Below are 14,593 nucleotides of genomic sequence, written 5' to 3'. Positions count from 1 at the left end.
TGCAGGTCCCAGCACTGCTTGGCTTAGTGTGCTCTGAGTGCCCCTGGGTTTGGTCAAGAGCATCAGTTGACGTGGAGCTGGTACACCCTCTTGTGAAAAACACAGTGCTGCACTGTGCGTTAACTCGGTCCCTGCAGCTCGGCTGCAGACAGGGCTGACCTGAGCCTCTGCCTTTGAAAAAAGGTTTAATTGATCTTGATTACTGCTGTTTCCTAAATGGAAACAAAAAAAAAACCAAAACATAGTAGAACTTCTTTCAGGTCTTGCTTTATGCATGACAGCAAAACTTCTGACCTGGTCACAGTGATCTCCCTGAGTAAAAGACTGTGAACAATTTGGAGACTTTCTTTGACAGTGATCTGAAAAGTCTGTTTCAAAATAAAAATAGTTCTTTCAGTATAAAGTAACTACTCCCACAGTCTTAGCTTCTCCTACTGCTTTCCTACTGTTTCTCAGTTTTGAAATTATTCTGATGCTGAAGAAGCAGAGCTGAGAGCAGGCAGAATCAGTATGTTGCCCATTTTTGCCTCTTTCTCTTGCTAGATTATTGAGAACAGCTGCCCAAGAAAGATTAAGGGACACTGAGCTGAATTCCCATTATCCATAGGAGAAAAGCATAGGCAAAGTGTGTAAACAAAAGGAAGCATGATCCTTGGTAATTCACCAGCATCACAGAGAGTTAAGGTAAATGCTACCATTCCTACACTGAAGATGAAATGAATTAGGTTGTCAGTAAGAAAGCAAACAGCAGTCAAGCACCTAAACACTTTAAAACGTATTATGGAAAGAGTTGTCACAAAAAATCCTGTTCACAGCTCTAAAGTCAGTGAGTAGGACCTCCTAAGAACTGGGAGATTAGCCTTGCCTCTCTCATGTTGAATGGTACCCACTATCAGTCTGGAGGGAGGACAACTCCACCTCCCAGAATGAGAGCTGCCTGACTGACATTCCATCCACAGATAAAGCCAAAGACAGCAGTTATGGCCTTTTACCCAGAACGCTCCCTCCAGACCCATGACACACTGAGACAATTCCCTTTGCAGGGGCAAGCATGAGAATGCACCTCCTCTAGCTGCCAAGTTCAAGCTCAAGCCACCAGGCGCTGCTATGTCCTGCATGATCTTCTCTGCGCTCAGAGTGGCAGATGATAGCCTGCCTATGCAACACAAACACACACTGACAGTGAGAGGAAGGGTGCTTTCTTGGTGCACTTACAGCATTTGGACAAGAGAAACAAGGATAACTCTCCCTGCTCTAGTTAATCTTCAAATTGCATTATTTATTTTCCTCCCCAGAATACCTAAGTCTGGTCTTTCAGTAGATGCTATTCACCTGGGGCCTGAAGTTACTGGATTCCTGTTATTCTGAGAGGGCCATATTTGCGATGTTCATGCATTGATCATTTGACACAATATGAAACAGAGATTCAGGTGTTTGTTTCTACCAGAATACACTTTTAAACCACTGCTGGGCTTCTCTTCACAAAATATACTAATGCCCACTTTTCCTTTCATGTGTCTAGCCACAGGCTTAGTATAGTATAGTTCTGAGGGCTTCATCTTCCACCATCTTCATCAAAGTGGTGAAAAACCCATGTTCAAATTCCTTTGAGCACATGTGGGAGTTGAACCAAATTGCTGGCTACTAGAAAAACACCATTTGTGAGAAAAATAATATCTATGCTATGAGGAAGCCAGATGAATCGTGGCTAGGAAGCAAATGGCGGATTCATGAGTCTCAGCTCAGCACGTCAGACTGAGCACAGAGATTTGGGGACAGTATTATGTGCAAGGCACACTTCTAAGCTCCCAGATTAGGCAGCACCTTGATCATCTAAGACTGCAAGTTTGGGAGCCTATGGGAGCAATTGGTGCCCAAGCCTTCAGGTGGCACAGGCTGCCCACCCTTCACTCAGATTGGTTTCTGGCCTACTGAGTGGGACACTTTGGTGAGAATGGAAGGTATACAACTGTCAGTTGTGGTCATGAAAACAGAGAATTACCGAGAGACCTTGTGATGAAGAAAGCAAGCTAGGTATATTAACATTGAGGACCTTGCCTCATTTTCACCATTAACCAACACCTTTTGAAAGAAAAAGGTATCTAGAATCATAGAACTATAGAATCAAGCAGGCTGGAGAAGACCTTTAAGATCATCAGGTCAAAACCTTTACCCCATGACTGCCAAGTCCACTACTAAACCATGTCACGAAGGGCTTCCTTTACATGACTTTTCAGGGGTGGTGACTCTACCACTGCCCTGGGCAGCCTGTTCCTATGCCTGACTACCCTTTCAAGGGAGAAATTGTTCCTAATATCCAGTCTAAACCTCCTCTGGTGCAGCTTGAGGCCATTTTCCTATGGCTTTTTTTTCCTAAGGGACCTGGTTTAGTGGTGGCCTTGGCACTGTTAGGTTTACAGTTAGACTCAATGATGTTAAGGGTCTTTTCCAACCTCTATATATTGTATAAATGATTCTGTGATTCTATAATTAAATACTGTTGAATTTTTGGTTGAAAGTTTTGGTTGCATTCTTTACATGATTACTGCCAAGTGTCATTCAAAAGACTCCTTGAGGGTAAATCCTCAAGTAGTGTAAGCTGGCACCATTCCCTCAAGAATATGGCTATGAATATTTAAAAACATTTAAAACTTTAAAAATATTTACAAACTCTTGAAGCCATGCACTCATAATTGTTTCACAAAAGCTAAGCAGTGGTTTGTGAAGTCAGACATTACCGTAAAGGTTGCTAATATTTTCCTGACATCAGTCCATGTTTTGCAGTGATGCTACAGCTTCCAGATGGCGAGGGAAGGCTGAACTTTGGCAATTAAATTCAGCACTGATTTCAAACACAGAAGGTCACCTTCAACCCTTCCTCCACCTAACCTTAAACTCCACTGAAGAAAAAGAATGGGGAAAGCAGTTCTGTCTTCTCAGATGTTTTGTTGGGGAAAAAATAAAATATTCACAGCCTAAGATCTCAGCAGGAACAGAAATGGGCGCTGTGGCACAGAAACTAACAGAGATCCATCCTACAGAAACAGGAGTAGAAAATGCTGAACACTTCTGAGGATCAGATCTTAAACACAGCACTCTGGCAGAGCCTGTTTCCCTCTCAGTAGGTTTCTAACATCCACAACTGCTTTCTTTCAGATTCCTGTTTCACACATAGCAAAGAAGTGTCAGGCTGAATGAGTGCATGGAAAAGTTTGAATATCTGGAAATCAATGCTTTTCAGCAACAAGGAGTGAAGAAAAGGGAAATTAGCGAGTATATATTTTGAAGATGGAAAACAAATAATTAGAGATAGTCCACGAAGAGCTTTCCTAGAAGCAAATACAGGTGAATGGATCTCTTGAAAATTATCCCAGTACTTTGTGAGAGCTAACTATTACTATGTAAATTTAGGTTAGTAGCTCTTTTCCACCTAATCACAGACTGGATTTTCTGTTCAAAACGAGCATTGTGGCTCTCCACGGTCAGTTTATGCACTTTGTGAGGACGAGCTCACCAGCACAAGCCAGACTACCCTCAATCACACTGATGAGTGCTTAGGCTCCGAAGTACAACTTTACATGAGTCACAACCCTGTTTGCCCTCAGATCGGTGGTTCTTCCATCCTCAGTAGATGTGTCATTCATGCTTCCAGTGGACAATTCACCTGTGCTTTTGGAGCTGTTGCTGACATCAAGTGTGCTGTGCTGGTGCTTCCAGCCCATGCAGGCAGTTAGGATTGTCTTGTTGGAATTCATGTAGCTCTTTCCAAAATGTAAGCTTCCTGTGGGTCTGACTTTCACAAACCAAATGCCTTCTGACCTCATGTTGCTCCCTTTCAGACTTTTTTTCCAAACCATTCACATTCTGAGTTTCACTCCAGCCTTGCTGACCTCTTTCAGTTAACAAAATGTAATTCAGTTGCTGCTGTCTGTGAGTGGCAATGGTTGTCTGCCCGGTTTGTTTGGGATGGACTTCCATTTTCATTTCTCTGACCAAGTCTCCACCTGGACTCTTAGAGTTGATTCAGCCTCCAAAGGGAACACCCTAGAATTATAGCAGCAAAACCATCTTCACTTTCTCTTTGCAATTGTATTTGAATGATGTCATTATTCACATTTACATGATCCTCTGACACATGTAAAGCATTCCATAGTTCCTCCATTCTCCCAGGTACCCAACATTTGTAGATATAGAAGGAAGCACTATTTCAAACCATTCCTTTTCAGATGTTTCTGAAAAAACTTTAGTTCTAAGAGGCTTTTTAACTACTAGATCCTGCTGCTCCAGGTATTTTCTTCCTTTTGTTTTCTTATCTGACACCTTGCATGGAAAAAGAAAACAATCACCCATTTTTTCAGTGATCTCCAGTGACAGGACAAGGGGCAATGGGTGTAAACTGGAACATAGGAGGTTCCATGTGAACATCAGGAAAAATTTCTTTATTGTGAGAGTGACAGAGCACTGGAACAGGTTGCCAAGGGGGGTTGTGGAGTCTCCTACATTGGAGATATTCAAGGCCCGCCTGGACAAGTTCCTGTGTGATGTACTCTAGGTTACCCTGCTCTTGCAGAGGGGTTGGACTAGATGATCTTTTGAGGTCCCTTCCAACCCTTGGGATTCTGTGATCAAATGTGAGAGATCTGCACCATTCGGTGCTGAGACCATTGCAGAGCACAAGAATTGTTACAACCAGATAACACAAAAACCTGCTCAAAGCTGCAGTTTCCCACAGCAAGACTGAAATCCAATATCTTTTCTCTTTTCCAAAAATAAGCAGCTGCACTATCCACAAGAAGATACTGTCACAGAGAGCTTTTTTGGAGAGCTTGTTTGCTTGCAGGCTGAAGGGAAGGGTTGTTTGTAGTACAAGATAAATTTCAATAGGAGTGGTTCCAGTGCTTTCAGATTTGTACCTGCCAATGACTGAGCACCTAGATTAAAACCGAAGTGTTGAATTTGGTCTGTAAAACCTTTTGTGGATTGGGGATTCCTCTCTGAAGGACAGTATGTTTTATCTGGGCTATGATGACCCAGCTGCAATCCACGGCATCATTTATATTGGAGCTACCAGGAAAGTATAAGGGTCTCTTGGCTTTGGTATCTGCTTCTCACCACTTAAGTCCTACAGCTTTGAATTCTGCATGTGGTAGACACCATCTGGTCAGTAAGCTCGGCTATGGGGAGAGAGGAGCTAAGGCCTTGTGGAGATACCTTCTAGAGATTTACACTGAAGGCCTGTGTTAGGGCTTTTAAGACCACACTGTTTCTGTCTGGCCTTCTTAATGGCGTATAACTGTAATAAACTGCCACAGCACAGCTATCTCTGCACCAGAATCCTTACATACTATTTTAAATCCTAAATTCCTAGAACATTCAAGTTCCTAAAACAGTTCAAGAGATTCATTCTGATGAGGGAGGAAATATCAAGAGTCAGTAAAAACTTCTATACCACTCCAATCACTTCACAAAATCCTGGCCCCACAGAATCCAGAACCAAATTATCTGTCTTCCTACTGATCAGCCACACCTCAGTAAATGAGTCTTCACATTATATTCTATTCTGGTTCTAAAATATTCTATTTTAATTAAACAGAGATTTTAGAAATGACCTCTAAGCTTTGTGAAAAATCAGCCATGCTGTCCTCCAGTCCAGAAATGACTTTCATATGATGCTTCTCATCTCGTGTAATAAATTCACAGATGGACCATCCTTGTCCTTCCAACGCCTAAGAATAACTCCTAAGTACTGTTCCCAGGGGATTTGATTTAGTTTACACACATCTGCTGAGATACGTGTCTTTGAGCCCAGATTAAGTCTTTGTTTGACTATATTTGAGCATTTGTGAAACTATTGGCAAGAATGTCTTTATTTTATTCATTCAAAACATGTGCTGATTGTTGCCAGTGTGATCTGAACACCTCTGACAGAATTGTTGTCTTTCATTTTCAACCTATTCACAGGGAGAAGGAAACCAATTGCAGGAAATGGTCAGCTATATTAGCCCTAAAGATGTGCTCCCCCACATCAACTGTTCTATTTTTGAGCAAATGCATTTCAGGCTCAAACCTTTCCCTAAGCAGACCAGTAATGTTTTGCTTTGTTAGGCTCTTGTCTCAGTTTAATACCTGTTTTACTCATTACTCTTGGGCCTGTTATGTATCAGATGGGGGATGTTTCAAATAAAGTATTTTATCTTTCATGGCAGAGAAAGGACTAGGAAACTGCAAAACCTAAGCTTGCAACTGCATCTCCAGAAGAAAGGTGAGGATGCCAAGGCCGTGGATGTAGCTCAAAAAAGCAAAATGTCTTAGAAAGCGTACATGACACTTTGAGCTATGTCCTAGACTGACTCAGCAATGTACAACTGAAATCCACCTTTTTGAGTGTAAACCACCTAGTCTGTCAGACAGCAAGACCGCAAAGTTGACATCACTGAACCAGCAGCACAAATCTGTGCAGCTCAACACCTCAGGAGGACGGTGTATCAGGGCTTGAGGTTTACACAATTTTGTATGCAATGTCATTAACATGCTGATCTGCTGTCCTCAGAGTGTTGTGACACCATTGACCAGAACCACGTTGCCCAGAAGAAGCAATACCTTTGTCTTTCTATAGGAAATATGGCACATGGTTGAGCTGCGGCCGCCTTCTGGTGGCTTATCAAGTTACAGCAGGCCAGCCTTATGACCTTCCTCATCCTTGGTGTGCAAATAGTTATAGTTGGTCCTTGCTGCAACACGAAATGTGCCAACTCAGATCTCTCCTAGCGAGATTAGTAGTTATAATAGTTTGCTTGCAGGCTGAAGGGAAGTTAGTTTATAGTTATATAGATGGTCCTTGCAAATAGTTACAGCTGGTGCAAATAGTTATAGCTGGTCCTCGCTGCAACACGAAATTGCCAACTCAGATCTCTCCTAGCGAGATTATAATTACTATTATTTTCACACAGAAAAAGGGAGGATCCAGTTCTTACCCTCTCCTTCAGGAGCAGCTTGTAGTGTAAGTGAATACAAGAGAGTATTTTGGGGAAAGAGAAAATCAGATTCCTCCTCCCTGCTGTGCCCCACCTTCCTGACTCAGGGGGCAGGGCAGAGAAAAGAGGCTGTAACAGCACTGGCAAGGGAGGCTTAAAGCAGTGGCTTCATGGCTGTCCTGACAGATGGGGCTCATTACTGTTCAGTCTTCTCCAAGGCAAGGACAACCCTCAGGCCAGGGCAGTAACTTCTGTGCTCTGATCCCTTCACTCTCTCACTGTGGCAACGATCCTGCTTTGGGCAGAATTATCCCATGCCTGAGGGCCTCCCCATTGCAGATCTTCCAGCACAACCCAAGCAGCAGCTTCGAGTACAGGCATGGAACAGCACCACCACACTTGCATGAAATGCTGCATGAGATAGATCAAAGCAGTGTCAGTTCTCCAAACAGCAAGCAGAGGTTACATACAAATAGAACTACAGGTGGTTCCTGTGCATCTACAGTCCTCCCAGAAACCTGATGAATGTTTAGTAGAAACCAATGGCTTATGGTTTATAAGTCATGCTTTTAAATATAACACAGCTGATGCCACAAGAAGCCCAGCAGAGGGAAGTCAGAAGCCTTAGGACCTCACACTAACCACAAAGAGCAAGCCCAGGCTTGCTGGAGCTTGATTCGCCAGACACGCTCTGCTCGTCACGACTGCAGAAATACAGCTTTGTGGGGAGAGCTCTGCCCAGAGATAGAGTTATTTTGACACTTGAGCTGATGTGACACTTAAGTGCAGATGCAACAAGACCTGCCCTATTCAGAGCACAGTCCCAGAAGTTTTGGGAAGCATTACCCTCACAGGACTGGTCCCTTTTCAGTGCTACTTAAAATGTTAAAACTGAGACATTTTCTTTCTGTTAGCTGTGTAAGTGCAATACTGTGTATTTTTCCTTTCATGCGGTATTTGTGTTGCATTTCCCTCTGTTTACAGCACTCCTTCCTTAGGAGTGCCAGTAAAGTTATTGTAGATTTGCTCCTTTGATGTACTTGGCTACAGTGGGGAACTTCTCATCTCCAGTTCAATCTGGAGACCAACAGTAATTCCCTCACATATTATCCTCCTTTTTACTGAGAATGGAAATCAGTTTTTAAAAATGAAAAACTAAAAGTTCTCCCATTTCAGCATATTCTTAAGCATTCTGGCCAGTAGCTGTGTTGCCAGCGGTAGGTTGACAAGTCTCAAGCAACAGTGTCAGAGGATGAAACAAACGTCACTGCTTTCAAAACATTAAGACATCTTTTATTTTACTTCCCTGTCTCCTGGGGTGGCCATGTTCCCTTAGCATAGGGTAGCTCTGCTGCAACCATCCCAGCATTCCCACTGTGCACTGGAGGAAAGAGGAACAGTCAGTCCCCACACTCACCCAGTTTCTGTATGACTTAGACTGTTCTTAAGCTCCTTCTTGTTAAGCTCCTCATTATTTTTGTTTAATTACTATTGGAACAAGCCCAGATATCTGGGTACCTATCATGAAGTCAATTTTTAAACCAGAATTTGTTGCATGGAAGTCATTATTTAGCATTATTTAGAATTATTAGCATTATTTAGCATCACTGAGTGCTTCTTCTTCACTGGTGAGTGCTGCTTACAGCAGTCACAGCTGGAAGGGAAGGAAGGGGCTTAGAGCGGAAATGTGGACACGCTGTGGCCTTGCAAGGCTCTCTTAAAGTGCAGTTGACAGCAGTTCATTTTCTGAGATAGTCATGATCTTTTCCAATGTCCCAGTCATGTAAGCAGAACAAGAGTAAAGGTGGCTGGGACCTGGGCATTTTCTAGGCTTTGGGCAAACTGGGATCATATGCCATACATTTGTGGTGAGTTGTTTATCTGCCCTTATAGTGCCTCAGCTCCGGCCCCTGAAATGGAGGAAAGAGCGGTTCTTTACACATCGGGGCAGATGCTGCAAAGATAACCCTATAGTAGGCAACAGTGACCTGTGTGTGAATACGTATGACACACCAAGCTCACTATCACACTTGCACACCAGGTAAACATTTCCCTTCTCAGGTCCCTCTCTGGAGCACTAACAAGACGTATAGCAGATGAGGACCAGGGTTATAATAAGGAGGTGCCTGTACAGCTGCAGCCAGAGGAGACATCAGAGAAAGCAAAGGACATGGGAGCTGCCAGAAGCAGAGCAAGAGGAGTGGATGTTTTGCAAGCCTTCAGTGTGGAGCCATAGGGGAGGGTGTTACCCTGTCTTTTATACCAACACATGGCAGTCTCAGTGTGACTCCATGTTGGCTGTTGTGCCTCCAGGAAAGCAGAGAAGGAATGCAAACTGGCACACGAGACTACCGGTCCATCCTTTGGAAGAATGGATGGGAGCTTTTGTATGCCTGCCAAAGGGAAAAAATAGCAACACAATTTACCTGGGAACAGATGGGCTTCCTAGGCAGCCAGCCTTAATTAACCAACAAGACAACTTAACAGCCTCAGGCCACGGCACATCGCAGAGGCCATGCTGGAGCAGCACAGGGTAGTAGCCCAGCCAGCAAAGCAGCGCCAAGCCAGGAAAAGCCCTGGACTCAGCACAGCAACACAGGGGCAGCCAACGAGTCAAAGATGTCACTTGTTCTTTGCTCTCCCTGCTGCTCCTTCATATCACACTGCTGACACTGCATCCTGGGGCCAGTGCTTGGGAGGAGAGATGGCAACCCAAAAGGCCAAGGACGTTTCCCTTTCAGGACAGGGAGGGGAAGTGGTGCGCTGCAGTGCCGAACCTGAAAGCCTGCCAGGAAAATGCCCCTTCCCAGCTGCTCAGAAGAGGTCACCTGTGGTGCCTTGTGCCATCTATTTTCTCAGTTTTATCAGAAGTTAAGAGCTGCAAAGTTAATTCAGAAGCGCTCAAAGGCAGATGGAGAGGGGTAAAGGGAAGGACCACAAAGGGACTGCATTTGCAATGCTGGAGGAAGCCCTCTCACTTGACCAATTAACAATATTCACTTCGTTTTTCAGCCCATACATGGTTCTTCCTCAGCAGCTATTCCCACTAGGCTCAAGAGCCATTCGTGAGTCCCCATGTGCCCCTTTCATAATTGTTGCTCGTTATCAGACATGGCTGAGACAGTGCCTCCATTTCAGATTGTGCATCTGTTCGCTTTCAAACTCACGTTCACTTTTTTACTCTTGTCTTTAACCTTTTTTTCAACTTAAGAAAAATAATTTTGAGGAGAGTCTCAGAAACAATCCTTACACATCTGAATTCCTAGACAAAGAAACCAGAGTAATTTTACCTTTGAAATGATGGCACATACTCTTTCTGCACGCAACTCAAACCGGCTAGAACTAAAATTGTAAAGCTATGCACAGACTAAAAATGTAAGCAATGAAATCTATGTATGGGACCTGTTGGGAGTTATACAGGGTTTTCTTGCATCGGTTATTGAGAACTACAGTCCGAGAGCAAGTGTAGGTTAAAGACGAGAGACCAGCATCAGTTCACAAATAAGACAAGTTGATCTTTTATATGTATTTCTGTATCTACACATGCCTATCTAGCTCTATTCTCAAACATGTATGGAGACTGTGGATCCCATTTTCCCCCTTATTCTCTTCCCCATTTTTAAGAAGGCTTTTTTTTTTTTAACTGTCGTTAAAAAGCTGCAGATTTTACTTATTCTGTCTTTTCAGTCAGTGAATCACTGATTTCAGCACATGGCTAGCTATAATTTAATTGATAGATAGTCCAGAGAGCAAGTACAATCCTCCATCTTTATCCTATCACGTGTTGCCATCCTGCCGTATGTTTGTCTCGGTGGAAGTCATTTTTCTACACCATGTCTGGTTACTTTTGAGGGGTCACATTCCCTTTGGCATGGAACCTTTAAAAGCAGCAGGAAACTATTGTTCCCAGCACAGTAATTGTCAGAGCACTTCTTTTCCTATAGATGCTGCATCTACACAGAGAGAGCAAAATTAAGAGTAGGTACACTTGTTTCTGTGATTATTGGATTCATCTCCATTACATACAAATACGGTAATTTCAGATCCCTGCTTTTGGATGGTGCAGTTCTAGTCACCTGCACAGTCATAAATGGGTAGCCAGTTAGCTGAAGAAGTTTAATTTTTTTTTCCCACAGAAATCAGACTATTGGGTTTTGAGCTAATCTTTGCCTTTAAGAAAGCATCAACTGCCTTTTAGTGTCTGGGATTTTCTGTTAAAGCAAATCAGGAAATTCCCAATATGCTGAGTAAAAGTTAATTAGCTCTGGTTTTCTGTACCATTGAAAAGATGAAAAATAATCCCTCCTCTTCTCTGTTAAATTCAGCTGAGCATAGCTCTTTTTTACATGATGAGCAGACAGCAGGGCAATGTGAAGACAGTCTTCCTTCCAATCTAAGCAAGTCAAGCCCTGCACTTGTAAACCAATCACATTCTGGTAAATTGTAGTCAGCCAAAAATATGAAGAAAACATAGCAAAAGGAGAATATATCATTTCTGAGACCCTTTCTTTTCCTCAGATTTCTATTATTGGCCTTGCATTTCAAACAAGCTCATAGCATAAGACAATGGTTAGAGCCTTTGGACAGGCTGCTCTGGGCCTGGTGATATCAAGGGGAAGCCACATTTCGATGAAAAAGAAATCATCTTTTAATGTTGCCCACAGCCAGCCTGATGTCCATACCACATGGAGGAGTTTTAGCCCTCCCACTTACCTCCCTCAGGCAACTCTTAAAAAGCAAGGCACAATTCCTGATCATTAATGATTCATTATCTGTACCCCTCTCTTTCTCTCTTTTGTTCTAACTGTCACAGTGTAATTCTTTGTCTATTTAATGTGTATTATTGGCCAATAACACTTTGTAGAGTCTCTAAAAAGAGCTGTTTACTCAGAGTCAATAACACATTCATCTGTGAGGAGTTAATGCTCTCACATACACTAAGGGGGACAGTTTCAGAGGGCTGCACAAATCCCACAGCATTGTTCACGGGGATTTGTGCACAAACTTCTGCTTACTCCTGCTTGGAAATCTACATTTAATTCTGTTGTGTATGGTAATGAGAGTGCAGTGTGCTAACATTTCCATGGCTGGTAACCCAAACAACTTAACAGAATATACTTTTTATGTCATTGTCCAACACTGATCAGGCAGTTGATTGGCTTTAGTTGATAGGACAAAGGTGAAAGTCTATCTGCAGCTGAAGAATTCCTGATCAGGAAAAGTACTGGAGGAGGTATAATCCAACCAGAACAATGTGCTGCAAACGACCAAGGAATGTGCAGCACCAGCAGGAGTCCTGTGCTGGGTAGCAAAGAGAAGCCTCCAGGACTACTTGTACATTGCTTGTGCAATGGATTTGAGACATGCAATCTAATCACTGGGAATTTCCATCAAAAGAGACCTTGCACAGCAGTAAACATTAAAAGTTTGGAAGGACTTTTCATAACCATGGTAAGTAGCACATCAAAAAACTGTATAGAAGACACCTCAAAGCACCATGCAAATTTTGCACCCACTGCAAAGCCCAGTACTGCCTCTACTTGGAAATGAGGCAGCAGTGCTTTGTCTACTCACTCTAAACTTCAGGAAGAAATGAGCTAACTGAAGTTACCATCTCCCTTCAGCACCATTACCACACAATATATAAACCTACAAGCTCAAAAAGGGATTCAGAAGGTATGAAGACAGATAAAGCTCAGTCTCAGCTTATTAGAACACCAAGTTATTGAAATAATGACCAATGCTTTCCTTCAGCTCCCTCTTTTGTAGGACAGCAAGTTTAAAATAGATCAACTCAGTAAGTCTCTCTCTGGCTCAGTAGATCCTTACATGTTTTCAGTTTTTTTCCCTAAGTCCCTGTCACTAGCCAGTGGTCTCTGGGTTTGAATGAATTATCAGGATACCCATTTTAGACAGACTAGAAAAAGAATGCCAGGATCTTTCCTCTTGTAGGTATTCAGGATCTTTCTCACATTTCTTAATGCCAGCTGAGGCTGCCAGCACTAACTAACCAAATGGACAGGACAGCCGGTTGTTCTGCTGCTTTCCAAAACCCCTAAATTGTTGAAACTAAGGTTTGTTGGGTTTTTTTTGTTCTCTAGACAACTGCCCAATAGCTTGGGAACTGCCAGTTAACTGCAGCCTGTCTACATACAAGAGACACATCCTCTGAGAAGGTGTCTGTGGCAAGCTGCACAGGAGGATTTCTGTTACTCTACAGCTGGCTATCACTTGTCTGCACGCTGTGGCTGGATGCTATTTTCTTGGCAGCTTGCTGGCTGTAGAGTTAATGTTATTTGTCTTTGAGAAGCACTAGGTACTATTTAGTTTATAAGAAAACAACGAAGCATCATCAGTGATGCTTATGTAGCCCTCTCCACATATTTCAGAAGAGAAGGGAAGAAAAGAACAAGAGATTCTGGTTGAGATTAACAAGTATCTTGAAACTCATGTCTGACTCATCACTGACTTCTGCTGGGACTTGAGTGCCCTCTGTTATCTCCCATACACAAAACATGTATGAAAGCTAGTTCAGAAAGGATTGTAATGTTGACTTTACTAGGGTCAACCCCCATGGGGTGGGATGCTTACTCAGAGATCCTATCTATGTGATGCACCTGTTTTATACACTACCTGTATTGCACATGTTCAGTCTCAGCTAGGATCTTCAAACTGCATCTTACAAAACTAACAAGAGAGACAAACCTCTGGTTCAAAAGTCTTCTGTTCTGAAAATCTTTCAGGATTCAAAACTAAGGATCAATAGCTGGAGTCTGCTAGCTGGTTTCTATTATCAGTAAAGCCCAGCAGTAAGAAGGTTGCCTTGTCCCCCAGACAGCCAGAACTATAACCATCCATGGGGAAAATCTGGAGAGCACCTCAGGTCCTGACAGCAAGCAAGAGAGACAGGAACTGCATGTAAGTCATTCCCCAGGAGAATGAGGGATCACAAACTCACACAGGAGCTTGTGACAGCCACTCAGCGCAGCATTCACTTTTGTCAGGTCTCCCAGGAAGATCTTACTGTCACGTTTAGGTGGACTGGTCCACCTCCTTCAGGAAGGAGGCCAGAGAGCTGCAGCTGAGGGACAGCAGGTTGTTTAACCGAAGCTGATCCTTTTCTCCCTCCTGAGGTGTCCTGGGAGTCTGCTGAACAGGGAGCTGTTTCCTCCAGCCCTCAATGAGAAGAAAGTAGAGAGTGTTCAAGTACATACATCACCAGACTCTATCAGGCCGCTAAATATACTCAGGTGGCTACTTCTTTTGAAAGCAATGCGATTTTTTTGCCCCTAAGCAGTTTCAAGAGGCAGAGCTGCGCAGGACTACATTTCCTTTTCTTGTGTTTTATTTTGATTCCTCTTTACTGAGAGTCTATGTCTGCCTATGTAGAAGATATATACCAAAGCACCCTATGTCTGCCAGAAGTAGAAGAGTGACCGTTTCTTACATGTGTAAATCAAAATAAGTACCATCAGGAAACTGTTCATACCAAGTAGCACACTGGTATCTTGATGTTTCCTGTGCTATCACGCAAAGAGACAGCAACTACTGAAAGTTAAAAGAATTCCCTACACAGAGAGTACATGTTTCTTTCATCTGATTAGACAACATGCCCACGT

This window comes from Pezoporus flaviventris, unplaced genomic scaffold, assembly GCF_033815535.1.
Source record: "Pezoporus flaviventris isolate CSIRO_AGI_PZ_B2104156 unplaced genomic scaffold, CSIRO_AGI_Pfla_v1 ptg000015l, whole genome shotgun sequence".
In the NCBI taxonomy this organism is placed as follows: domain Eukaryota; kingdom Metazoa; phylum Chordata; class Aves; order Psittaciformes; family Psittacidae; genus Pezoporus; species Pezoporus flaviventris.
Note: the sequence above shows the minus strand (reverse complement) of the source record.